A 25,282-nucleotide genomic window follows, 5' to 3' on the forward strand; every position below is an offset into this window, starting at 1 on the left:
TATGCCAGATGTGATGCAAACCAGCAAAGTACCTACGAGAAGGAGGAAGCCGTAGCAGAGACCACGATCTTGTGTGCTGTAGCCCGTGTCTCATTCACAGGCAGGAATCAAGGACACAGCGCAGTCCATTTCTGGAATCATGTGTGCCCCCCACTTTCTTTAATTTCATTTTTCTCCGTTCTTTTGGATTTACAAGTATTCCCATTTGCTCAGCTAAGTGACTGGTAGAAGGCGCTTCAAGTCGCAAAGCCGGTATGTAGACGCTCAAATGAGATTTCATACGAGAACACTCAGGGGAGACAGTTGTTCATTGTGTCCAACAATGAAGCAGAAAACATCCCTTTGAAGCAACCGACCAAAGCCCTCTCTTTCTCGGTGAGAGATTCACCATACACGCCAGATTAGCGACCATATTATCACTTCTTCTTTGCTGCACAAAAGATTTGCTTACAAATGCATGCGTACAAGGTTCATTATTCTCCCGCACGAAGCGAGGCGGAGTGATGGTTCCTACGAAGTTGTCACTCTTGATCTCAGTGTTTTGAGAGGAAGCGTCCACCGAGCAGCGCTCCCACAAGAAGCGTCGGTTACTAAAAGCAGCCTGAGCAGAGCACGTGCAGCCACCCTGGCTAACGAGCTCGACGCACCCTGGGGATCCGAGGCTGCTGCGGCTGCTTCTTCGAAATCTTTCAGCAATTACTGGACCACTTAAAGCCCCTTCCGCGCTGTCCATCCATCCCCGGCCGCCGGGCAGCAGCCGCCACTCCACCCCACGGCAGAGACGACGAGCAGCCCCACTCCTCGGTGATGCGTCTCCCGCTCCAAGTGCTTACAGGTCTCGCGAGCGCAGCCCGCGCCTAGGACCGCACCACCTGGTGACATTTAGGGGAGCCCCGGGTCCATTCGCCCCATGTGTAAGTAATGAATTTTGTTTTTCACTTTCATGACTTGGCATTTCTTTCTATCATAGGGTGTAGTTTGGTAATCTGTTATTGAAGTGGGTTGCAACCACCGTAATGTACAATCTGAGCCTCAGGGCATTTGAAGGCCATGCGCCCCAACCCCTAAAAGAGGGTATGAACTATAGTGTCACTGAGTTGTTGCACCCCATCAAAACAAAAATTGAAAATGTTTTTATCTAGAATGAACGCACACCATGGCACGCCTACTTCCACCGGGCATCGAAACACAATAAATTCAGGAGATCATAAAACATTTTTTTCCATAAGCCCGAAGGTCATTAATGCGTGTTTTATGGCAGACCTTTGTAAGGCACGACGAATGACACTACTTCTCGGCGCTTAGGCAGTGCACAAGCCATTGCAGAAACACGAACTATTCCTTGTATCTTTAGAGAAGGGGCCTTTAACAAACTTCTCAGCCCGGGTATGTTCTGTTATATTTTATTTGTCAGAGCAGTATTCACTGAGACTTGTTTGTGCTATCTGAAAAACATAACAGGTAAAAAGAGAAAGAAAATTAAAAGTAAATAGAAAAAGTACATCATCAAAACAGAAATTGATGCGCTTTTAATTGATAACTGTTGAGTTCAACAGCGGCTTGTCACATAAGAAATTTTGTGAACTGCAAAGCCCAGCACGTCACATGGCATAGTATAACTAGGCATGTGATAGCATAACAAAACAGAGTAGTATAACAGAACAACATCCCATGACAAAACATCAAAGTACAGCTCATCAAAGCATGACACAGGGCCGGCTTTAAGGTGGGAGCACCCGCTGCAACCACTTTTCTGGCGGCCCCTCCCCCCAATGACCTCCCTCTCCACGAATTCCGTCACTACCACCCTCCAACAGTGCCCCTCATCTCTCCATAGCCCCTCTCTCACATGCATTTCATTTGTTTTATAGCGCTATTCATACCAGTTTAGGGTTTCAGCGCACTTTACAACACACACTATACAGAGACAATTAATCATGTGTGTAAACCAGTCTGTAGAACATGTTATGTAAGGCAATGAGGATTACAAGGTGTAGTAATCACATGTCATCCATACTAATAGCGAGTACATTTTAAGAGTGTTGGGTCTGGAGAAGCAAAAATACAGGATTTAAAACGTACCACAGGGGTTGGGGTTTGCTTTACTAATAAGAATGTATTTCTACCAAAACTAACCCTCTTTAGCAACATTAGGATACCGAAAGAGTGACGAAAAAAACATAAGGTTCTACCCTATACCATGCAGTTTGCATGCACCTCTTAGACAACAGTTCATAGGTCACTGTGCTATATTGGGATTGTAACATGTAACAAATGAATTTCTGTGATAAAAGCAGTAACCCACTGAGCTATCCACATACAATACACTTCTGTTATCTGCATGATACTGGTTCTTTGCAGCAGGCATATTAACCCTCTGCGCTACCTTATGATGAGTCAAAACTGCCACTAGACTAAGCTCTGTACTCTCTCCAGCAGGAACATTAATGACCAGCAATCTTAACATTTTTATTGTTGCCTGAAACTGATGGACACATAAGGGTAGCTGCAGCATGACTTATACCATAACATTTCATCTTATCCCTTGTCTTAACAAAATATGGCATGACATAATGTACAGTAACATACACCACACATCCAATAGAGTAAGATAATATTGCATAACATAGCAATGTTTGGCATGACAACACAATACACAACATAGTAGAGCATGAGATGGCATAATATCACATTTCGACACAACATGACATAACGAAATGGTTCTGAATACAAATGCAAGGTGGCATAAAATTGTAGGCGATTGTACTGCTGCTGTGCCATATTTGAGCACCGGTATAGTACAAATATGAACAAAAGCCCGTTGAATGGGGAAAACCCGGTGGGACCCATATTTTCCAGTCATAAAACTACCCGGAATTTGCCATTTCATTGGGTTTTATTGTATAAAATGGCCAACTGCTCTGAGCAGGTGGTAAATGTGAGTGCAGGGTTGTAGGTGGGGTGGTGGAGGCAGGTGGGCAAATATTTTCTGGCAGGTTTAACTCGTGTGATTTTTCTGTCTGGTTTAAGCAAGTGGAAAAATCAAGTCAAGTGCTTCCAAACACGGGAAAACCAGAATCGGGAGGAGTGGAATTTCATAGCCAATTTTGCTCCACCTGACTCATAATCAGGCCCAATGCAGTATAAATAAACAACACTCTCTGAATTAGGATACCATAACGTAGTATAACATAACACAGCATAGGACATGCCATAGCATAATACAGCATAACATAGTATCACAAAACACCAATAAAAAACATAATATGGCAAGCGTAGCATGAAATATTGTGACATAACATAACACAACATAATCTAATACAGCATAACAACACGTCTTAACATGGCATAATATAGTATTACAGCATGTCATTACCTAAATAACTTTGGGGCTCATTACGATGGTGTAAGGACTTAAGCCGGTCTGCCATCGTCCCGGGGATTGGGACCGCCCATCTATATGGTAGCAGCCCTTCACCTTAAATTACAATGCGGCCGCCACCACTGCGGCTCCAAAAGGCAGTTTTAACATTGTGGCGGTTGCTGCTGGCTGCAGCACCCCTGCAATGTTCAAAAGGCAGGTTTTGCTTTTCCCTGCACTATTTGGCAGGCACCACGCGGTGTCTGCCACATGGTGCAGGGAATTGTAGGGGGGCACCATAGGTGCCTCCCAAGTGCAGAACAAAAGTGCCCCTGCACAGGGGTCCCTCAACGGGCCCCCAAAGTTAATCCACGCCAGCCTTTCCATGGTGGGGGATGCAGCATCCTTATGTGACGGACGGTGCCTGCTAGGCACCGCCACCATTCTAGGGATGTGGGGCGGGTCCTACAGGCAATCGTAATGATTGCCTATGTCGGACCCGTGGCATACAGGCTTTCTGCCCACCAGCACACAGCCCGCCATTCTTATCTGGCAGGCGGGGAATGGCCTTACGATGGCGGTGAACCCACCACTGGCAGCCTGCAGGTGGTGGGTTCACCGCCATCATAATCAGGCCCTTAACCCCTTCAGCGCGGCGCGGATTTCCGCGCCACACTGAAGGTTCCGTGCGCGGGCGGGGCCATGACGGAACGGTTCCGTCATGCGCACAGCCCAACCGACGTGCATGACGGAACCGTTCCGTCATGCGCGTCGAAGGGGTTAATGTATTGTAGCATAACAAGACTCCATAACATAATATAGTATCACAATATGCCACTATTGGACATAACATAACAGAACAAACATAATACAATAGCTAACTACTTGTCACTAAGGGGACCAGGAGGGATGTACTTAACAAGGATTGGGGGCTGTGTCCAACTCTATGTTTGCATGTTAATATTCTTTGCCTTCATAAAGCATTGCATTTTTTTATATTTGAATTATTTGCTGAGAGCTTACCATACATTGCATATTTTGCAGTCGTCAAGAACATATATATTTTTAATAATTTATTTTTATTAAACATACAAAAGAGCAGCACCTCAAGAGAAGTTCGTTTACAAGCAGTCATGTGCAGTTAGAGCATCAACACAACAGGGTATCACAATTTTCCCTCTCCTGATCGTATATCTCTGTGTCAGTGAACCCAACTATTCTCTTTAGGTCCGCCCCCCCGGAGTCACACCCCCCCAAACCGGAGGAAGGGGGATGCATATGTTTCCCCTGTAGGAATTCCATTTCCCCCATATCTGCTCCCACGTTTTAGGACATCCCCTCTCGTCATCAAAACCCATATTTGATGTAGACAGATATAGGTTGTATCCCTCCCCTTACACTCTAAAGTGTGTCAATACTCAGCTACCACAAGGGAGGCAGCACATTGAGCTTTTTCAAATATCTATTGTTATGCTCTGCTCTATTCTCTTTTGCTGTTTAGAAATTACACGAGTTTGTTGGGGAAATAAATATATAAAAGGTACGATTAAAATAGGAAGCTAATAAGGGCTTTTAAATAATACAGTGTCTAAAACCAGAGCTGCTCTTTCTGGGAAGTATTGATTCCAGTGAGTTACAACAGTAGTGTTGAGTTTCAGCTTGGCAGGAGGAGGGATGTGGTCTAGTGGCCAATTTCTTGGCAACAGCAGAGAACTCCAATAATAATTCCTGGTACTTCAGGTGAGCAAACTGAGTGACCCTGGGCAAATCACTTGATTTTCAGGCTTCTTTGTGTAATTATACCTACATGCTATAAAAGCATATTTACTTTTAGAAACTACTTATAAATGTAAGTGAGGTGCATATTTCGAATACAAATTGAAATTGAAATTCCCTTTCATTCACAATTTAACAATCTATGCTCAGTTTGGAGCATCTACTATAACTGGAAATGTTTTTAGAAAGGGACATATTTTCGTATTTGTGCTTGAATTTTTACCTTTGTGTTTGTGAATTCCATTTTGTGATCATTCACGAGAGCTAGTAAAACGAGGACGTGACATCAATGCCACAATGCTACATGTGCATTTAGATTTACCTTGATAAATCAGTAGCTCTACTGATCTGCAACCACAGTTTAGTGGCAGAGGGAGGGTTGGCTGCCACGGTGCCTTATGTGCTGTCATAACTTGTATGTTTGTCAACTGATAGTGTATTGGGAAAAATTGATAACTTTCAGGTAAGTTACAGGTACTTTAGACGCCCAGGTACTGTTGTCTGCAACCTTTGTATAGAAGTAGATTTCAACACTGAAACAAGAATAAACACATATGATATAAAATCGAGAAAAAAAATCAAATGTGTGGGAAACTGAAAAGTGAACACTTTGGAGACAGCCCATTGAAAAATATAGCAATGATAAAGTTCTCCTTTGGGCGGCCGAAAGCTACACTGAAGGCAAGGGGGTAATAGGGTTCTACTCAGAGTATGGATGCCCTACTCTGGCACGAGGGCCGGATCCTCCCAGATCTTCATGAGAACCATTGAGTACATGAATGATTCTCTAGATTTATGGTATGTAAATTTACCCAATTTGAATAGGCTGAATTTCAGACCTGGAGCCTTCTCCGTGGCATGTCCTCAGATAGGTGCGTGACAGAGCAATTCTAAGGGCCCATTTTGTCAAGGGATTGCGTCACTTTGCACTATGCAACGTGCTCTGTGCGCGGCGCCACCCCAAAATGCAATTTAGCAAGCCACGCAAGGCCACTTTGCATGGCCCTGAGTGGATTGATAAATCCAGAGTAACGCAATGCAGGGAGGTGGTCCATGGGCGTTGGGTGGAGTGTTCACACGCAGTAACCATGGATTTTGATGCATTCCCAGTTTTGCCATTACTGATAGACGTGGGAATGTGCCAAAATGCTATGCCTTCCCAGAGGAGGCGTAACGAGGAGAAATCTTTTTATTTCTCCTTGTTACTTCCTCTTTCTAAGTGTGCTGCATTGTGCAGCACACTTAGAAAGAAGAAAATGCCTCAGGGGATTGTTTTTGTGCAGGAAGGTGTCCATTCCTGACCAAAAACAATCCTACCAACAAAACAGGCACCTTTTCAACATAATGCAAGGGTGCCTGTGTTCACGCTAGGCAGCCCATTGTCTACTAGCGCTGGGAAAAGGAAGGAAAGTGCCGTATTGTGATAAATATGGCGCATTTCTGCCCTTTCCCTGTAACGCAGAGCAGCAAGGTGACTTACTGCAATGTTTTTTCGTTATTTTTTGTTTAATATGGCCCTAACTATTAACCCAATTGTACGAATGGCAAGAGAAGATTATCTTTAGTAACCGAAATTGATGTTGGCACCAGGGCCGGACTGCCCGTAGCGGGCACCGGGCGATCCCCCGGTGCGCTTCACGGGTGGGGACCGGTTTTGGGCCCCTGGGAACCGTTTCTGTTACAGGGCCGTTTTTGCAGCATAGCTGCAAAATCGGCCCTGTAACAAAATCGGCCAAAAACCGGCTCTGGCAAAGAGCTCGGCGGCTCCCCCAAGCTCCGGGGGGCCCGCCAAGCACTTTGCCGGGGCCGGTTATGGTTCCCAGTCCGGCCCTGGTTGGCACTATGTCCACCTCTCACAGTGTTTTGCTTATTTTCAGCTTTTTACCATCATCTTTAACAGTCATACATATGTCAGTGATATTGGGAAAAACCAAAGGTAAGGCTGAAATATTCCCAACTAAAAAGGAAAGGTGACAAACAATCAGTGCTGGGGAGTGGGGATGCGGCGAGAGGTGGGAAAGATATGTCTGGAAGCGTTATGCTGAAAAATACATAACTTTCTTGATAGTATTAATATATAGACTGTAAGCAACACAATAAGCAAACCCTGGAGGTAGTTAGATTGTCTATTATATATTTGCAAAGTGCACACTTTATAAATAGCCCCAAAGTAGTTTTTATTTTCTGTGATAAAACCAATCTGCCTTAATCTAGGAGCTAGGCATTATCAGATTGTGTACAGAATTTTAAAATCAGATGTATCTGAACTGATAGTTTTTTCTGTCAGTCGCTTTTTATTTGCCTTCTGGATAATCCGACAGAAATCTTTATTATAAATTGCACCGTATTATTAATTGTTCTGCAAAATATGTACCTGTGCATTGTGCACTTTAGGAACGTTCCCCTCATTTCTTCAGGAAGCATGCCCCATAGTTGTTTCTCAATGGATTCTGATGTATGTTCCGCTTGCCATCTTTTTAGTGTTCTTTTTAATAAGCTACCTTAAAATGTACCTGAATTGTAAATTGACAATGTTTTTATCTTTTGTGTACTTTGATAGCTTTGTACAGACAAACCGAATAAAGTTTGATGATGATTTTGTGTGTACTTGAAAATGAAGTGATTTTGAAATGTAGAAAATGTTACAGATATCGCTTGACAATTTAAACACATTGAGTGGATTCCCACTGTCCTCCATCTTTGGTTTGCGCCACATACTGCTACCTAAGCATTGAGACATTGTCAGGCCGCTTGTAATGTGCATCGGCTTGAAATTCAACAGTGCACAGTTATCTCCCCTCTTGGACAGCAAGAGAGCTCTCACAATGCACTTCTATTCAGACCCGCCCCACATAATGATTTTCCAGGGTTTAACTCGCACTGTGCGCTGAGCTCCCTGCAGTACACTTGGATAAGACTGCCCCTCTTTTTAGTCATATCCTCTTTCTCTCGATGACATCATGAGAGCTCTAAATAATGCTCTATCTAGCCTGACTTGTTATACACTGTTAACCAAGTAAACACACATCGGGAGAGTTCTTACACCGCCCCTCTCTCTATTCGTTCTCCCTCCATGATTTGGTCTTCAAGTACATAATCAGTCACTGGGCTCTCAGTGCTCCTCTGTGTGCACTGATATCCCATTCGCATGGCTTAGCAGGCACCACGCATTGCTCGCCCAGGATGAAGATTTCCTAAGCGCTCTGAAAATGGGCCTCTATTTGGACTCGTTATAAACCACTATAACATTATTCAGGCATTCCCAGAGCTCTTCCAGAGCACCTCTGTTCTTGCTGGCATGCACTGGTCTTCAGATACAGAATCAGCCACAAGGCTCTCACAGTACACCTAGAGTGACCACTTCCTTCCAGGTTCTTACATACATTTCCGTTTCTGAACTTTTCTGTGATCCCTAATACACTTTGGATGTTGTAGTATTGCCTTGCTGTTATTGAAATAATTACACAAGCGGTTTTAACCTGGGGTCAGTGACTGTTTACAAAATGAAATAATATTTGCAGAGTAATAAAGCATATATGCATAAAAAAGCAACATTTAAAATTGAGCATTTTTAAATGTTCTGTAAGTGTGAAGCAATTTGAAATTGGAGGCTCAAAGTTAGGATGGTATAGCCTTAGCTTGATTCGTAGGGGCAGTGCAAGTACAGCAAACAGTCTCTAGTGTTGGCAACTGGTGCCCTTGATTGAAGTAGTAGTATCTGCCAACAAAAGGCAGCATGAACTAGAAGCAAAAAAGACAAAGTGATATGGTAGAGTCTGTTTTGCAGAAATAAAACCAAATTTTGAAAACTCTAACCTGCCCTAAAAATATAAAATGTCTATTTTTGAGTAAAATATTACATAATTTGTTTATTAGTTTGATGTACACTAATTTTTATGTTCTTGTGTATTGTTTTGAGGCTCAAATAGTGGAAATTGCTTAGGCTAGAGTCCCTTTCTTACAATAGTCCTTCAGGGGGTTCTTCAGAAGTCCTAAGGTTACGAACCACTGCATTTGACTAACACACAATAAATCATTGTTGTAGGTGAAAAGCTCGGGTCTAAAGACAGTGTCCATACTGAACTGGAATGAGGTAGTCGCCCTAATGCACTTCTGCATACACTAATCTCCTAATGAAAAGACAGTCACAGATCCTGGCTTATGCCATGCAGTGCTGTCCCAGAGCAGAGATCCAAGGAACTTTGACAAAGCACCTCTGTTCTGACATTTACTAAAATCTGCTCTTCTAAAAAGGCATAATCCACCATGCTCTGACAAAGCATCTCCATATGGACTGGCGTCCCTGTACTGAGACATCTGCAGCGGTATGTTAATTTCCCTTTAATTTTGTTTGCCTTATGCACAGATACCCCAATGCTGAGGCATTCACATTCCATGATGCACCTGCAGCTAAAGATGCATCGTGTGGCACTATCCCACTACTGAGACATCCACATAGCTCTCACATTGCAGTTCTTTTGCAATATAAAACATTGATACCCCAACTCCGAGACCTTTGCAGAGCTCTGATAATGCTGTCAGCATGCAAACCCACACATTAACTTTTCTCCTGAGTGCACTGGCACTGAATTGGATGTGGTGTAGTCCTTCCGGACGTTGGTGCTCCTCGTTGGACCTGCATCTCTAAGTAAACTAGGTAGGGAGCATACTAAAGGCAAGAATAAAGTTTCTGGTAAAAAATTTCAGCTAAGGATCTCTGTTTTAAGATTTACTCAAATAGTTAAAAGTATAAAAATGCATATGCTGGGCCATTGAGGTTAGATCAGTACACATTTAATTCAATGGAAAACACAGCAAAACTCATCAGAGTTTAAAATCCAGCATGAATTTGCCCTCCACAATAGGGAAAGGGTCTTCCTGTAGCATGGATACATCACAATTCTTTTTAGGACTTTAGACAAAAGCTTCATACATTTACTACATTAATACATGGTTCACATGTTCATAGCCAATAGAAATTAAGCAAAGAGCGGCAGTTGCAACAAAATACATTTGAAGATTTTCTCACTATTCTAATACATGGAATTCAAGGTGTTCGCAACTTCTGTTCCCAGTACGTGAAATGTTACATAGTATGTTAATCAGTCTGGGAAAGTTGGTCTGTCCTTGGGAAAGTACACTCTGCTCAGGTGGCTATTTTCTTAACTAGTGAAGTCTACAAGTCTTTATTAGGACACAGAATAAACAGCAGTTCAGGTTACATGTCAAAGAGCAACGCCATGAAAAGATGGACAACGAACCTTAAGTTGTCCTAATTTAAAGGGTTAGGCCATGCATGTGTCTTAGCATGGCAGGTAACATAGAGTCAGGTAATACAGGTTTGCCATCGCATGATACCCAAATGTCGCTAGCATCTTTCATACATCCTGCCTTTTCCCACCTTTCCTTCTCAATGACGGGGGCATCATGTAACACCCTCAATTAATTCAAAGTTTGCACTGTATTCTGTATTTAAAAGCATATTTTCAACTGCCTCGCCCTCACTACATGTTTCTCTGAAGAGAATGTGCTGGTCTAAAGAGCGTAATAGTGGGCCATTTTATCTGCAAATTGGTTCCCTCGGGTGACAAAATCCTCACCGCTTTTATGTGCAGCACATTTCAGCACTGCGATCTGTTGTGGCAATTACAGCACATTTAACAGATTAAGGATATGCCGACTGTTCCTAATTGGTGAGCCAGATGAAGTAAAGAAACCTCTCAGGGACCACAATTCGCCAGAGTCATGCACAACCCAAAACCCATACTGGCTACCGGTATAGATTGTGACTCTCAGCCTATCAGAGAAACAACAGCCTCTTGTAAGCGCAATCGATTTGGTCATCTGTGCTGAGGTTACGTGACACAAGTAGGAAGCTTCCACAACATCGCTCAAAGTACAGATGTAATAGGCAGCTCTTAAAATACCAGGTCTGTCTTTTGAAAAAGAGCCACCAACAAACAAGATCTGGTCAGCTTCATGAAGGAGCACTTCCAGTATGTCTTGTCTCGGCTTTGTGCACATTTCAGTGACATCTGCAAAATTGTGGTCGTACTCACATGTGTCTCCTTCATCTAGGGTGGATAGTAAGGTTATGGGATTGAGAACATTGCAGCTCCATAAGGACACAATTTCTTTAGCCAGAATGATTCTTTCATAGCATGTTATGCAGCTATTTGTGAGATGCTCTGTGCACGTATGAGTCAGAGGAGCTCAATAGAATGGGGTACATGACAATAGGTGACCCATCACAATTCCTTCAGTTTGCTGTATACTCAAACTACAATCAAAAAAGGGGGTGATGGAGGTGCTGGTTAGGTTCACCCTCCAATGTACATGTAGTTCATAAAAAATCTGTAAATGTCAGATCCAAAAAACCTAACCAAGGGAATGGGGATTCCTCTGAATGCATGAAAAAACAAGACCCCTGTCCAAAGAAAAGAAAATTATTTTCTTGAGATCCTCACTCACCCCGGGTTCCCCTAGGTGACATGCTTCATCATTGGGGCCATCCCAAACAGCTGCTTCTTGGGGTGTGCTGAGACTTGCGGAACTACGTAGGAGCACTTGTTTGTGAAGAAATGTGTAGTGCAGTGTTCATGAAGTGGTGAAGGTGATGTTAAAAATACCTCGCTAGTGAGCTAATATTTTATTCTCGCTCCTAGTCGGTATGGATAAAAAGTGTGTTAAAAAGGAGGGAAAAGATATAACTATTATGTGTATACAGTCCCTAATATTTGGTCGACATGTTTCGAGGTATCCCCTAAACCTCTACTTCACGACCACACGGGGACCAGCCCCATGTGTGCCACTCCTTGTGAAAACCTATAATACAGTGAGGATGCGCACCTAATGTGTGAGCACCAGATTCTAAATACATATGGTTTAGTCTTTGAATCGCAGTATCTGTTCAGGCAATAAAGCAGAATGTAAAGTTAGCACATAATGCCTGCCCACCTCTCACGTGGGCAGGTCCATACCCAATGAGGTAATCCAACCAATGCACTCCTCTATAGTTGGTGCCCTTAGAGATAATAATTAATCAGTGCTTTAATCTCATGTGTTATAATAAAACACATCAGACGTCTCCTTTGTGAGAAAGCATAGTTAGATGCAGAATAATAACTTTAAAAACACCCAAGACAAAATTGGACACCACATGACATACAAAATATAAACACGTGATGTTCTCAAAATTTCTGGAACATACTTATGCTTTGGCAATACTATGCCTAATGGTCTGCCGGGGTAGAGGGGCTTGTAGTCATACCCTAAAGAGATACAGAGCATTGTAGTTAACTGTGAGCAAAGAGAAGAAAATAAGAGATCTACCAGCAAAGCATATTGCTGTATCTGCCCATAACGTGAATGGCAGATGCTCAAAGAAACAGAAAAATAGTGCTTTGAAATGTCCGGAAGAACTTGTTGAGGAAAAGGAACTTACTTTGTCAAAGCACACCTCCGTCTAATAACACCTACTGGCACCCAGGCGGACCGCATCTTAGCGTGTCTGTATCTGAGTGCAGTTTAAATAGGAATGAAAAAGTCCAGTCATGCTAGTGTACCAAGTTTGATTAGACCGTGGAAGTTAAAGCAGAGCCAAGATGGCCGCTACTGTTGGCAATACACACGGGCCATCTTGGGAGGATATGAAAGTGTTCCTCGGTCTTGCCCCAGCAGCATAACTGAGGCAGGTACTAGTGCGGTTCTCAAGATTATCTAGAAATCAAATTGATAACGTGGGAAGTTAAATGAGGCAACATATAATCAGTCATGAAACCAAGGTATGGCCAGGCCGAGTGTGTTGGAAAATCAGCCATTTCTCTTGGCGAAAAAAGGGCCAACTTAGAGGGGTGAAACCATTAATCATAAGTACCCTCCTAGTATCGTCTGGCTGTCTAGGACAGAGTAAAATGCTACGGTCAGTGCGTAATACTGACATGAAAATCAGAAAAAAGATAATAATATAATAAAGTAAAATAAAAATAAAAAGTTTGTTAGACGGACAAAGACCGAAAATTGGTCTCTGTGAGAGGCTAATTGTGGTACAAAAGGTTGATGCCAAATCTGATATTTTAAAAATATATATCTAGAAATTAAACATAAGGGCCCACGTGGGGGTCCACTTGTACGGGAAATGTTCATAAAGGGCACAGTGATACTCAGTTGAGACGAGTGTTCACTCAGTGTTTGCGTCCCAACGGTCATGTTGTATATTAGACCAGTTGGCCCTTGCTGGTAGCATGAGTTTCTGATTTTGGGTCTGAAAAAGATAGAGGTGGAACAAAACTAACAAAAAAAAAGGATGCAGTATCTAGGTTGTTATAAATGTATTATCAAGGTTCTTCAAAACATTCGTCCAGGGTAATAATACGGTTGGGGGCTGAATGTGTGGTATATGGGTAATGTGGTTTATTTAGTGAACTGTCCCCACGGAATATTGTCATTCAGGCCTGCCGTGTCTGTGTGCAATTTATACACCCATCTTTGCTCCTTTTCTAATAACCTCTGTTCTAGGTTATCCCAGTGTTTTATGTGCTTTAACACTACCCAACGCATGTCGTTTGGAGTGTGTTTCATGTCGTTGAAATGTGCTATCATTCTGGTGCTGACTCTGTGGCATCCGATGTTGCTACGATGCTCACATATCCTTGTGCTGACCTTCCCAATGGTCATGCCCACATAGTGTAGATCGCAAAGGCACGTGATCATGTACATCACCCCTGCGGTGTTGCAGGTGGTGAATTTTCGTAATTCCCACGTTATTCCTGTGTTGAAGGTCACCTTTTTAGTGGTAGTAGTTAAGTGACACACACTACAATTATTACATGGTTGATGGCCTGTTGGTAGTGTACTAATCACCTGTTGGTTGTTGTCATTTTTGAGTGGAGGTTTTGGACAGGTGTGTACCAGGACGTCCCTGAGGTTTTTCCCTCTCCGTGCTTTCAGACAACCAGGTAAAGCTGTGGCTACAGGATCAACTGTCGCTGACAGGTAGGCTACAGGCCTTTTAGTATCACCATGAGTCTGTGTCAATACGGATAGTGCACACCCATCATGTTCATGACAAAACAGCACAAAATCTTTTATATAGTCTAGCATTCCAAGAGTGGGTGCACTGCAGAGTAAATGTTTGAGCTCCTGGAAGGCTTCCATGCTCTTGTTATCCTTTGATACTGGATCACAGACATCAGTGTGTGTTAGAGTAAAGTTGGGAATCCTTTGTCGGCAGTAGCCAACCATGCCCAAAAACAGAATCACCTGTCTTTTTGTGGTCAGGAATTTCATTTTAATGACAACCTCAATGCACTCATGGGAAAGCCTCCTTGCTCCCTTTTCAATCTGGTGTACCAGGTATTTGACCTCACTAAGGCAGTACTGTAATTTCTCAGGGGAAACCTTGTGCTCATTCTCAGCAAGGTGGTTTAGCAGGGCTATCGTGCCTTGTCTACAAGCTTCTTTTGTTATCGATGCCGCAATCAAGTCATTGATATACTATAGTAGGGTAGAACTGCATGACAGTAGCAGCGTCTCTAGACCTGGTTGATGTATGAGGGGTTCTCTGTATCCCCTGGAGGAGCATAGCACCACAGAAGAGTTTTCTCTTGGAACCAGAACTTGAAGAGACACTGGCTCTCTTCGTGAAGGGGAATGGAAAAGAATGCCTGACATAGTACAGTGACCATGAACTACTCAGCTACTGGGTGAAATCTGGGACAGGATCGATGCTGGGTTCAGTACCACAGGATGCCATGGAATACCTATTTAGTTTATTTTTCCAAGATCTTGCAAGAGCCACCATTTTGTGTATGCTTTTTGCATGGCAATAATCAGGGAGTTGCATGGACATTCAATGACCTCTTCCAGAATTCTCTGTTTAAGCATGCCCTCAATGATTGGGGTTATGCCAACTATGGCTTCTGGTTTTAATTTGTAAGGGCAAGTTTGTGGGAAAATTGCATTAGACATAAGAGTGATCTTTAATGGGGTGGCATCTTTGATTAGGCCAATTACCTGTGAAGTCCCATACTTCTTTCATGACTGTTCTCCTTAACTTAATGGGCAAATCCTCTGAGGTAAGAACGGGAAAAAAATCGGACTTTGGACGCTTGAGATTTCAATGTAAATTCGATATCTGCCCCATGGGTCCATAGCTTGACTCCGTCAGATGTGCAATTTATGACAAAGTTGAGCTTGCACACAAGAGGTCCCTCCCCAAATGATTTACAGAGCTTGAATCACAAATGACAAATTAGTGCTGATCCCATGTAGACCCTAACTTCACTGAGGCAGGAGCTGAAACCTGATTTGTGTGTTGCTGCTAGACCTGGCATCCTTGGAGTGATTTTCCCGAAACTTTTTGCCTTCAGACCTCCTGGTTTTGATGGCTTCAGTTTTGCCGGCCTTAAGACTCAGCACAATTTACCACTGCTAACTAGTGCTAAAAGGCTTGTGCTCCTTCCCTAAAATGGGGTAAAGTTGGCTTATACCCATTTGGCATCTTTAATTTACTTGTAACTCCCTAGTAAAGTGGCACCACCTGTGCCCAAATCCTCCAAATTCAATGCTACTAGTGGGCTTGCAGCACTGATTATGCTACCCATTTAAGCAGCCCTCTAAACGTGTCTCAGACTTGCCATTGCAGAGCCTGTGTGTGCATTTTTAAATTGTCATTTTGACCTGGCAAAGTAAACCATTTGCAAATATACAATGGCTGTCACGCTGCTGGACTGCTGCTCTGAAAGAACTGCTGTCCTGCTGCCCTCTTGCTTGGGTGAGAAGGACTGGACTTGCATCTATGTGGAGAGGTGTGGTGCAGCGACCAGGGCAGCTGACTTCGGTGTACAGGGCTCACGGTTCGATGCCCGGCTCCGGCGGCAGCTCAGCTCAGCGTGACCCTGGGCTATAGCTCACTTAATTTCCACTACGGCCCCCAGCGCCTTGAGACCTGTAAGGGTGAGTAGTTTGCGCTTTACAAATACGGATTTACATTTTTTTTTACATCTCTTTAACCCAGAACTCGGAGCAACTCCAAGGGTTAGTTGGCTGGCCTCCTGATCTGAAGCTTCAGGGTCATAACACGCTTCAAAATAATCTTGCCCCTGCAACTGTACTCTGCCATCAGTGAACCTACCCTGCCAAGTGGTGCCACCCCAATACTAGACCCTTGAAGGTGGGTCTAATGTGCTTGCAGATCTCTGTGGATCCAGCAGAACTGATGGATCTCCATTGATATGCGGCAAACCCGAAGCAGAACCAACGCTTCTCCAGTGCTGCATGGATTGGACCCATCGCAAACATTCGTATTGCTTCTGCAGCCTTCACCATCTTTGTAGCCGCCTCTGCGTGACACATCCTCAGTGCTGGCCCTCATATCCCTTGTCGAAGGCAGCATCGACGATACCAGAATCCGCATCGCATCCTCACAGCTTTTCCAGAACCAGCGCATCACCCCGACTGCGAGTCACATCGTTGACGCCGGACTTTGCATAACATGCCCCGTTGACAGGACCGTTGACGACGACGCATGCTCTCGCATCACAGCCTCACCACAACTCGAAACCGACACATTGCCTTGGCTACTCAAAAAATGTTTGACGCGGATCCACTCAACACTCTGTAAACCAGGATTTAAGGTTCTCTGCTCAGCGGACCTAACTGGGTTCCTGTAGCCGACCCACAGTCCATTGTGTTAAGTCTCAACTTGTGACTTTGTCCCAGTCTGGTGTGACCAGATATCCACAGTTGTGCTTTTTGGCTCTATTTTGATCTTAACCTTTAAAATTGAATATCTCCGGTTATACTAATTGGATTTTTGTCATTTTGGTCCTTATTTATTAGAGAAAGTTCTATTTTTCTACTTGGTAACTTGGTGAGGGATCCTTTTTGAGGGGTGTTTTCACTTTTTTACTGTTTGAAGTGTTACACAAACACTTTACATATTGCCTCTAAATTAAGCCTAAGTGCTCTGTGCCAAGCTACCAGAGGGTTGAGCTCATGTTAATTTAGGGTTGGCTTGTGCCTAACCCAGACAAGGATTGTGGGTACTGATTGACCAAGGCTCACACCCAAGTCATCCAACTACCCCATTTCTCACAGTTACTGACTTGAAATGCCTTCAATTTGGACCTCCCAACCCGAGAGGGGTAGGTTTGAGACTTCATCCATCTGCACAGTTGAACAAATGACACCAATTAACTACTCCCCCCACATAGCGGCCACTGATCCACTGCCAGGACTGCACAAGTATGCAATTCTCCTCCCCTAACAAGCATCATCATTGGGCCTGTTCAAGTCTAATTGGGCTTTCAATCATGATGGGAATCTGCGGAGCCTGATTCTAAAATAGAATATGTTGATTCCTGAGATTTTACTGAAATTGGGGTTTCCATTCGGCATCTAGATGGGCGATCAAGGAGCTCCAGTAATTTACAATTCATTTGTAGTTTAGGCAATGGAGGGAATCTCTCCTGAACTGTGGGGTTAGGTACTTGAGCATAGATCTGCATGTGGTCAGGATTAAATTGACACTCCCTCCTACAGTGACCAACCTTGTTGCAAATGTGACATGGGGCAACTTTCTTTAAAGCACTGTTTATACCATTCGCATTTCCTCATTCCCTCCCAAGTCCCGGTATATATTCACTACAGGGCATGGCAAAACATGCATGCCAAATCCATTGCTTGCATCAAAGTCAAACCCTGCATCAGTCATATTCATACCTCTCTTGCCCCAATTCTGTGCCAGCTTGGTTTGAGTGACCATAAACCTTTCCTTCAATCTTTTTCACCTAGCCCCTAAAGTGTCACTGCGGTGTTTGGCATAATGTAAGATCTCCAGAGGCTTTGATTGGCAACAGAGTATAACTCATATTATCTGGGAACCAATCTGGCCAGAGCCCATGCAAAAAGGATGCAGTAAAGTCTCTCATATTCTCGCCAAGGGGGCTGTTCATGCTGCTGTGTTCCCTGTATACCTGCATCTATCGCTCAAAATAAGCATGGGCTGATTCCTCGAGCTCTTACTTAGTTCTGTATATCTTGGGACAATCAATCTCCTTATGGAGAACTTTGTTTTAAGGTGGGTGCTAACTGCACTGCATTTGATCTTCACAATTGGGGACAGGGCATTTGTGCTTGCCACTCTCCGGGGGACCTGTGTCGGATAGTCTATGGCACTCTTAGATTCTGCCCACAAACCTTTTGGGACTGCGACTTCAAACAACATGTGCAAGTCTTCCCACAACACCATGGAGATAGTTGCAGTGATTTTGTGTAATGGAACAGGTCAGCTTGAGACCATGGAACATTTACACAAGCTCCTCCCTGAATTTACTTTAAAGGGTACTCGTTCACCGCACCGCTTTGTTCTCTCCTTTCTCCATTTCACCATGAACCTCTCGTTCATTGACCATTGCTCCCTGAACTTCTCCAGATCACTCCATTCTCTGATGCATTCAATAAGTTCCTTCACATGCGTCTTCAAGCTCTTTGGCTTCTGTACTCTTAAGCCTCTGTCACCAGCTATCATTCTGGCATTCCTTTGTAATTCTTTTTTTCTGGGTCAGATTATACCAAGACTCATCTCGTAACATCTCCATCTTTGCATACACCTTCCATGGCACTCTCACATCTTTTTTTAACCTAAGTAGATTAATTTGTTCTCCCTGTAATGTCCTAAAAAATTATAATCCCACATTTCCCTTGATAATCTCTTTGAGTTCAGTTTTCATTTGGGCAAAGTTTAATCTCTATGGAACAGATCCGCTGGGCACTGGGGTCCCCCTGGGAACTGTGGCCTGTATGATGGTACCTATGGTTCCTCCTGTCAAATCTTTGTGAACTAAAACATTTAAAGGCCATGCGTCTGAATTACTGCTTGAGGTGGGCTGAGCTTGAGTGGCACTCAGTGCTTAATTTGTGCCGGTGCTTTCCGGTGCTTAGCACCGGCACTTCATTATCAGGGCCGGGTCTACACATCTGAAGCAAGCAGCATTATTCACTTGATATGCGTATGATAACATAATTGATTACTGTCCTCAGCGCAGAGTAGTGCTGATCTCGAATCTTGACTGCTCCCGAGTCCCGGTGAAAAAGAGTGTTGCAAACTTGTGCAGTACTGGTGTTGCGGCGCGGCAATAAGAGCCTGAGCCAAGATTCAGTCAAGAAGATTCATTACAGATATTATGATGGCATTCAGGCAATGGCAGGCCCTTAATTCAGTTTTGCCGGTGGGCGGGACACTAAGATTGGGATGGATTTGGTTCTTCGGGTTAGGGCCTGTGCGGCAGCGTGCGCAGATTTTATTCACACTGCCACTCCCGCGCCTAGCACACGAGCACCCCGCAACATGTGATCAGCATTAACGGCAGCGGCAGCCCTACAGCGTTTAGGCAGGGCAGGCAGCAGCAGCACCGCCAGGCCCAGTTTAATACTATTTGTTAATAAAGGCACTAAGAGGCAGTGTGCCCCGGCCCAGCCCACCACATAACGGTAAGTACTACTACTAGCAGTATTATAGTAAATAGGGCAGGCTAGCAGTAGCCATAAACGCACCGTCGTTACTGTCCGCCCGCCGCCAGCCTGTGGCGTATTTTGGGACGCCCAACGAGCCGCTTGGTGTGTGACACTGCACCAGCCACCAGCTGCAGCGTCAGTGTTTACATTTAGATTGTCTTGCACAGGTACACCAACATCATTTGCTTTTCTCAGAATTTATTACATTTTTCGGGAGAGGCTGGGGAAAAGGCCTCCAAAACCTGCAGCGCAGGTTCGGTGGCCGCGGCTATGACTGTGAGGAATTGGCTCTTCGAAGTTTGCTGGCGTAGGCAGAGAGGACTGACCTCCTCGGTCTCCGATCAGATTATCAGAGAAGACATTAGGTTTTGAGTAATGTGTGTTATTCTTCAAAGACAATCAACATCCGTTAGAGCAGAGATTCGACTTTTGGGCGTATTTCTATGTCAGGCATCAGCTATTTCTATGTGAACACATACACTCCTTTTGACCATTTCTATCTAAAGAACAGCAGAAGGAAGCTGTGAGCGAGGACACGAGCACCAGTCGCTCGGACGTGGAGAGATCAATTATATCGTATCCTTTCCAGGCACCGAGCTAGTTTCCAGCCCGATGCCATTTCACCAACCTGGCAATGCCACAAACAGGGGTCAAGGACAGGCACAGAATGACCTGCGAAAGGCAAAAACTCCCCTAGTACACCAGCAATTAAAAAGGACATTTTTCAAAACTGGAGAGCTTTTTATTAGCTTTTTGCCATTTTGCTACAGCATTTTTATTTATTGTCAGAGACATGCATTATGCTCTCAGTCACCGAGCTACTCAGCTTTACCGTTCACTGCATTTTTTACGCCTATACTGCACAGCATTTGTAAACACAGGTTTTATCCCCGATGCTGAACTAGACCTAAGGATTTTGTCAGTGCTTGGTTTGATAAAAGTACCCACAACACTGTAATACGGACACATGGGTTAGCAACAGTATGGTAGGTTAGTTTAGAGATATGATAGGAATGGATGGTCGGTATGATGGGTGTGGTAGATGAGGAAGGATTGGTTTCGTAAGTGTATAGTATTTTAAGTTTTATATGGTGTGGTATGTAATGTTAGTTATGGTATATAAAATTAGATATGGTATATATATGGTATATATAAGGTATGGTCCAGAATGGATAGTATATATTGTTAGATATGAAAAGCTCCCACTTAATCTTCCCCCTGGCTCTCTGCATAATATATTTAATTGCTCAGAAAGCATAAGTAGTCTGCCTACACACACCTCTACAACGTCTTTACATAATATATTCCAAACTGGAAGGTCACAAGCCACTTTCACTTTGCCTTCCTGTTTCAGAAAATATATCTGGTGTCCTCTTTTCCTATCTCATCCGATCTGTTTGTTGTATTTTAATTAGAAGAAGGGTTGTGTTAATGAAGGAAATTTATTTTGGTCCATAGCTGTACTACGGTTAAACAACTGTAATTGAAAACAATATGCTTAGAATTTTGCTTAATATCTTCTTCATGGTGACATTTCCAAGCACTCAGCGTTTGGTCTGAGTTGTGATAATAACAATAGCACTTATATAGAACACACTGTGCCCTACTCTGTCTAGGCGCTTTAGAGTCTTTTACCAGTAATAAGAAAGGATGTCGGCATCCACCTAGGAGAGTTTTTGGGTGGTCCTAAATATCATTTATTTAAGCTGCCACTAGATGTCTAAAGGTAGAGTGCTCCGCTGCTTAAATACCCCCCAACCACTGACCACACACTTAATAATCAAAAGTCTGGGAGGAGGAGCCTAGCGCGCATCCAAGATGGTCGCGTGAGCACAGGGCTCCCCGGACCCTTTCTGCTCCTCGGAATTTATCCTGAGAATATCCTGATGTGGTTTATGGAATCTGGGAGATGAAGACCAGCTGAGCACATATCTCTTTTCAAAAATCAACTCGGACCTGGGAATCCTGAGTTGTCGTCGTCGGAACTTTTGGGACCCACCCGACGGAGGTGACCGGGGCGAAGGTGACCCGTGGGGCCGGGCTGCAATTGAACAACAGCGGCTTCAGCGCGGTACCAGTTGCCGATCCACCACTTTCGGTTTCGGTTTTGGACTTCAGGAGACCAGCTGGCGGGTGCGCTCGGGGTGGAGAGGTGCTTCCTGGGCCTCTGCACGAGGTTTTCCTCCACCTGCCACTAGAGTGCCTATAGCCTCGGACCCCCTATACCGACATTTTGAGGTCTTCTTGCTGGTGCCCTTACACCTCTTGGTTGGAGGTCCCCTTGAGTGACCGTGTTCACATGGGGGGCAAAGGGGGTCCCGAGAGGGGCGCAAGACCAAGGCCTCCCTCCGCGGGGGAGCGGTCCAGAGCAACAACATGGACCGCTACACCCAGGGCAGAGGGTCCCCTGGCGCTGCTGGCCTCCCCCCGGACGCAGCAGGGGGAGGCACGAACGTCTCTACGGAACTTTCCCTGCAGGACATTATGGGCGCCATTGCTGGCATCAGGGAAACCATCGCCGCGCAATACGAGGCCCTGGCCCGTAAGATCGACACCGTCGCGATTGATGTCACCCTGATCCGGGCCGACCTCTCCAAAACAAACGAGAGGGTCCAGGCCCTCGATACACGGACCTCCACCCTCGGTGCGGAGGTGTCGGATCTGCGGGCCGCGCTTGGAGACATCAGGGTGGTCAACGATCATATGGCCCGGCGGCTTGAGGACTTCGAGGGACGGGCCCGACGCAACAACATCCGCGTCATAGGTGTACCGGAGTCCTCCGACGGCCGCCCGGTTGACCTCGTGGTCGAGGAACTTATCCTGCAACAGTTGTCCCCGGCTGGCCTAAGTAAATTCTTTGCCGTGGAGCGGGCCCATCGAGTTCCGGGCGGTCGGCCACGGCCGGGGGCCCCCCCGAGGCCTATCGTGGCCAAACTATTCCACTACAGGGACCGCGACGCTATTCTGCAGGCCTCACGGACCCACGGCCCGGTTCGTCACGAGAACTCGACCATCAATTTTTACCCGGACTTCACGCAACTGGTCCAGAAACAGCGGATGGGATTCCAAGGGGTGAAGCGTCGTCTCCGCGAGCTGGGCCTAAAGTATTCGATGCTCTACCCTGCAAAACTCCGAGTGGAACATGGGGATCGGACAGCCTTTTTTGACTCTCCTGTGGCCGCAAGTGACTGGCTGGACTCGCTGCCGGACGGAGGTGGCCGTCCCGGACCCTCTGTGGGCACCGCAGGTGACGGGTCCCCTTTAGCATGACTTTTGGTCCTTGATTTTGCCGTTTTGCACTGTTCAGTTGGGTCTTACTTCTTTTGTATATTGTGTTTCACCAGGACCTGTGAGGGGGGCGGGCGGGGACGGGTCCCTTTCCTCCTCCGGGGTCTTTTCGTAGAATGGGGTTAGTGGGGCGACAGGCACACTGCAAGTTGGGGGGGTTTTTTGGCCCGCAGGGGTGCAGGGTGGGGGGAGTTGGACTTGGGGTGGGGTTGGGGGGGAGGAGGGGTTGTTTTGTTGTGTGTTTTTTGTTAACAGGGCGAGGTATTGATTTTTGTCCACATCTGGGAACTGTGCTGCAGGCTGGGGGACCCTTGATCTATTGGAGGGGATGGGGGGGGACGGGTTGAGGCTTATGTCATGGAACGTCAATGGGTTGGGGGACCGTATCAAGCGGGGTGTAGTGCTGCAATATTTGCGTCGTTTGACTCCTGATGTGGTGTTTCTCCAGGAGACGCATCTGGTTGGTAATGTTTGTCATGCAATGAACAGGGGGGGATATCGCCTCGTAGCCCATTCTGGTTTCACAACTGGTTCCAGGGGGGTGGGCATTCTCCTGCGAACCTCCCTTCCGGTGGAGATCACTAAGATAGTCTCGGATGACAGAGGGCGCTATGTGTGTTTGATTGGGAGGTGGGAGGGGCAGCCCCTTACCCTGGTTTCAGTCTACGTCCCCCCGGGCCTCCAGAACTCCACCTTCACTGACTTGGGTCGAATGCTGCTTGACCTTCCGGACGGCCTCCTGCTCATGGGCGGGGACTTTAATTCTGTGGTTTCGGGTGAACTGGATCGTCACCCACCAAGGACCCTCCCCGCTGCCCAGGCATGGCTGGGTGGGATGTTGGAGACCTTCGGCCTGGTGGATAGCTGGAGATTAATGCATCCGACCCAATGTCAGTTCACCTTTCACTCGGGGGCGCATGGGAGTCTCTCTAGGTTAGACTACTTCCTTATGCCCGCGGCGCAGACTGGTCGGATTAGAGAGGTCAGGCACCTGGCGCGGGGTATCTCCGACCATTCTCCGCTGTGGCTTCTTTTTGACACCGGGTCGCGGTCTGCAGGGCGGATCGCTCCCATTAATCCATGGTACCTGCGAGACCCTACGACTCGCGACAGCCTGGTTAAGGCTATGGACCAATACTTCCTTGATAACGAGGGGTCGGTGTCGTCTGCAATGTCCCTGTGGGAAGCCTTTAAAACCGTGATCCGCGGACACGCCCTCTCCCAGATAGTGGTGGCTAAGAAGGTCAAGAGTGAGGCAGTGGTGAGGCTGGAGACTGACATCTCGGGGCTGGAGTCGGCCTTGGAGGCGAATGTCACTCCGGACGGGCTCCATGCCCTTAGCCTGAAACAGTTTGAATATAGGTCCCTGGTCACTGACGCGGCCAAAACTATGTATAGGGAGCAGCAGGGTCGACTGTACGACGCCGGGGACAAGGCGGGAAAGTTGATTGCGTGGCTGGACAAAAAGGAGAGAGTGAATCGTGTGGTCCCGGAGTTGCGTGCTGCGGATGGTGTGTGTGTGACTGAGCCGGATGAGATTGTGGAATGTTTCGCCGACCACCTCCGGGCTGTGTACTCCCCAGTGACTGACAGAGATGAGGACGACTCTCGCCTTCTACTGAGGGATATTGCCTTGCCCGGCCTGTCCGTTGAGGACCGTGAGCGGCTGGACGCCCCCTTGTCGGCGGATGAAATAGCGACCGCGATCCGCTCCCTTCGCTCGGGCAAGGCTATGGGTCCCAACGGTCTGCCCATTGAGCTATATAAATTGCGCCCTGATAAGCTTGCGCCCTTCCTCAGTCGCATGTTCCGTGAGTCTCTTGCGGCGGGTTCCCTTCCGGCTGACCAGCGTTTGGCCACGATAGTCGTGATCCCCAAGGAGGGCAAGCCGCGAGACCGCTGTACTTCTTACCGGCCTATTTCACTGCTAAATGCAGAGCCTAAAATCCTGGCGAAAGTCCTTGCCAATCGTTTGTTGAGCGTCGTGTGCGATCTTATTCATCCGGACCAATGCGGCTTCATCCCGCATCGCAACACCGCTCTTAACTTGCGGCGTCTTCACGGCGCCCTGGCCAGGGCGGAGCTCCTCTCCGAACCGGCCGTGCTGGTTTCTTTGGATGCCACGATGGCTTTTGACACCATCGAGTGGCCATTCCTCTGGGCTGTCTTGGCTAAATTTGGCTTTGGGGAAGGATTTATTGGCTGGGTGAAGCTTCTTTACACGGGACCCATGGCTCAGGTGGTGGTGAATGGGCGGGTCTCTCGGCCATTTGCCCTCGGCAGGGGCACGAGGCAGGGGTGCCCGTTGTCCCCTTTGCTCTTTGCTCTCGCCCTGGAGCC

At 46.0% G+C, this 25,282-nt stretch overlaps 1 protein-coding gene across 3 annotated transcripts in view; it reads left to right on the plus strand.

Moving 5' to 3' along the window:
- Nucleotides 1-523: 523 nt before the first annotated feature.
- TRPV1 (transient receptor potential cation channel subfamily V member 1) overlaps nucleotides 524-25,282 on the plus strand; it is a 460,649-nt gene continuing 435,890 nt past the window's right edge. For 2 of the 3 annotated variants that reach the window (XM_085649326.1, XM_085649325.1), the window contains exon 1: nucleotides 779-914. The gene's annotated coding sequence lies outside the window, so the exon portion shown is untranslated. Of the gene's footprint in view, nucleotides 915-25,282 lie in introns of all 3 variants that reach the window. The other variant, XM_085649322.1, reaches the window with a different exon arrangement.

Source organism: Triturus cristatus, chromosome 3_2 (genome assembly GCF_964204655.1).
Source record: "Triturus cristatus chromosome 3_2, aTriCri1.1, whole genome shotgun sequence".
NCBI classification, from domain to species: domain Eukaryota; kingdom Metazoa; phylum Chordata; class Amphibia; order Caudata; family Salamandridae; genus Triturus; species Triturus cristatus.